The sequence below is a fragment of the Labrus bergylta genome, chromosome 5, assembly GCF_963930695.1.
Source record: "Labrus bergylta chromosome 5, fLabBer1.1, whole genome shotgun sequence".
NCBI classification, from domain to species: domain Eukaryota; kingdom Metazoa; phylum Chordata; class Actinopteri; order Labriformes; family Labridae; genus Labrus; species Labrus bergylta.
In genome coordinates this window covers 19,166,569-19,170,010 of record NC_089199.1, presented here as the reverse complement: position 1 = coordinate 19,170,010, position 3,442 = coordinate 19,166,569, and positions in this window count along the sequence as shown.

Here is a 3,442-nt window from a genome sequence, read left to right as displayed (position 1 = left end):
TATACCACAGAGGAACATAGCTGCTGAATAACAATCCATGAGAATTGGTTATATTTAGCTACATTTCATGAGGAGGATGTTCTCATATAAAATCTATTTTTAGTTCTTGAAGCACGGCATACCCCTACTCACTCACATGTACGTTATTCATGTTCTGTATGTACTGGAGCACACCATGCTGGATGATGAAAACCTGTTGAAATCGGAGACATCTAAATAATTCCAGTGTTTGCTCAGATATTTCATAGGCATGTTCTCTTTAGAACAGATTTATAGCTCTGCTGTTTTCATCCAACTTGCTGATGAGGATTAGGGTAGACATCTACATGTATTACTGCCGCATAGACCAACTTTTTCATTTTGTCTTCAGGGTCTATGTAAAAGATAGTGCTTCTCTGAGAATATTAAATCACCGAAAGTATATGATCTAAAGCATCATTTAAAGTGACAGATAGCAATTCAATTTTGCAGATGAAATGCTAAATTGAATTGCAGTCTTGAATAATGAGAAGAGAGTAAGTTTGTGCCTCTGTTTGTGTTTCGTTATATAAAAAGATGATTAAATCCAAATCAGCTAAACATTTTAGGCAGGTATCAGCTGTCATCAGAAACAGATATGAGGTCGCAGGATCCTTTTTTACCTCCAAATCGACAGATTAGACTGCTAATATCTATTGTTAAACGTACAGTATGTAGAATTTTATGGCAATGTTTACATTAAAATTTCTAATTTATAAAAAGTTGACTAAACCTATGTTATCTATTTTGTTGAGTGCTAACATTAACGATTATAATATTTCCAACAGTTATCAAAGCCAGAGAAATCTGTAATTTTATATTTTTTTTATATAATTTATCTTGTCGAGGCGGCCGCCATGATGAGCCGCCATGACAGACAGAAAGTTTATCGTTGCTGTGGAAACACCGGATGTCAAAGACAGCTACATAAGGAAGCGTGAGCTGTTACTCAAAGCTGCCGTACTGTTTCTGTATGTGCTGCTGTGATAAAAACGTCAGATAAATGTTACTTGCATACATCGTTGGTAAACGTATTCTCATTTTGACTACGATCAACGCAGATTGGTGGTTGGTGGTTGTGGCGGGGGCTATTGTAGTATTGATTGAGAGCCCCCTGGCGGCCGTTCTACATATTGTATCTTTAAGTTGACCTATCCTGGAGATTATTCAACTCCAGGATAGGGTTAGGAGGGATGGCCCGGCCAATCAAATATAGGACTTCTAATAATGAGATAAACAACCAGGTCTGATGAGAAAACAGTGGGTGAATTATTAAATTAATCCTCTGTTTGGATTTTTGGAAAGATAAGCATTTTTCACAGCAGATGGGGTTTAACGGTTTGTCAAGAGGCAAAAAACCTGCCTCAGCTCCAGCTCTTAGCCTGTTGTTAGGTCAACTGAAATTTAGGCTGAGACTGTATTTACAGCATGGCGACAGCCATCGATGGGACACAATCAGGCTTTGTCCATTAATATTTACAGTCTATGGTTGAGATACTTTAACTGGCATAAGACACATCAAGTGCCTCACCAGACTCCCCTCTTTATTTCCTTGAGGTATTGCTTTTTTGGCAGAAACCACAATCTTTCTGTCTGAGTCTAACAAACAGCTTTGGTTTCACAACATTCCCCACAAGTTTATCGTGAGTACAATGATAATGCAGGTCCACTAATGTTGTCCCTGTCATTGTGGCTGCTTATCATTTGGTGATAGTAATAGATCACACAGATACACACTAGATTTGTTTATAAGCCTTCCAATTTTGCAGTGTTGCAGCATTATTTCCCCCTGGAGCCCAGAAATCATTGTCCCTAGACCCCACTATAAAAGAAGTGTCTGTAAATCTGTTGACAGAGCATCTTGAACTGCAAACAAGGGCAACTATGAATCCATCTAACATCAGTGCTTGATCCATTAGGGTTTTCTTTCTACTGTAAAAATGTCTTCAAGCAAAAGGACAATATAATAATTAAAAAAGATTTCTGATGCAATCAAACTGTACGATAAGATATACGATGGTGAAAATCATACAGGAACTTGCAGCTGGGCCAGAGGTAAAGACAGTACCCGACTTTATCATTGGATGTCATACACCACATTTATAGAGGTATAGGTGAGCGATTTATACTGGACTGAGTAGGCGCCATCTTTGAGTCCATGTATCTAAATAAAACCTCCAAGTTATGCACTTTTTTGTTGACTAATCTCTGAAGCATTCTAATGGTTGTTATAGCAACTCATACCAAGCAATTTATTGGTCTGAAAATAGTTCAACGGGATTGAATGATTGCAAGTAGAATACCCTCACAGTAGTTTCAAATTAAATTTAGAACCACATGGACATATATAACAGGAGATGTCTATGGTTTTAATTGTGAACAAAATTAATAATGGGATGAACAAGAAATTGAAATACGACTTTTTCAAACCAAGCTCGAGCAATTTTTTTTATTGTAATAAAAAGTCAAAATTAAATGGCTTCAACCATGGAGCATATTAAAACCTGTGCTATGATGGGTGCAAGTGCCAAGAAGTTTGTTTTAAGCCTCCCTAGTTTATCACAAGCTACACTGTGCGACCCAGATCTAATAACGTTAGGCACGACATGTGCGTACACTGCGATGAAGTATTTTGTTAATCGTAGGCTGCGAGGCAAGTCAATACACACTGCATTAGCTTCATCAGTGTGCGTCAACCTGGTCATGCTTTGGTTGGTTAGTGGGGCTAGTTAGCTCTTGCCATAATGATGAAGGGGAGGTAAAATGTGCATACGGTTATGGTGAGGGAAAAGAGGCCACATTTGGATGCAAGCGTTGCAGAGAGAGCTTGAGATAAGTTGTTTTATGTAATTGTTAGCATATGATTTCGAAAGCTCTTGTGCCTGTGTGGTCTCGCTGATTAGTGCATCATCTTATGCTGCATTTTTATTGGTTGTGAAGTTAATAGTAGAAGCGTTCACGTTGTGAAATGATCGTCCTTAGTTTCAGACACTGTCAGATTTGATCCTCTCTCAGTGCGATGTAGGATCACCGTTTTGGAGCCACCACCAGACATGTTGTCACAATCAATCATCTTTTGACTGAGAGAGCCCAAAATTGCATTGTCTGTACCTGGCATTAACCAAATGAAACGGAAGTAATTCTATATTCAGATGAATGAAATAAATAGTATTTGAATAACTGCACCTATAAAGGCAGACACACATTTCCTTGTTTAAGACTTTTTACATTAGATTGGAGTTTAAGTACTATCTTTAGGCTCCCTCTGTTGAGGACAGGGGGCTGTCAGCCAAACGAATGGTGTTGCTCTGCTGCTGTTGCAGAGAATTTCTCAATTTTCAATCTAGCATAGGGTTATTGGCACCTGCCCTTGTCGCTCATCTTCCACATGATGCACTGACTAATCTAGCGTCCCCTTCCCTAC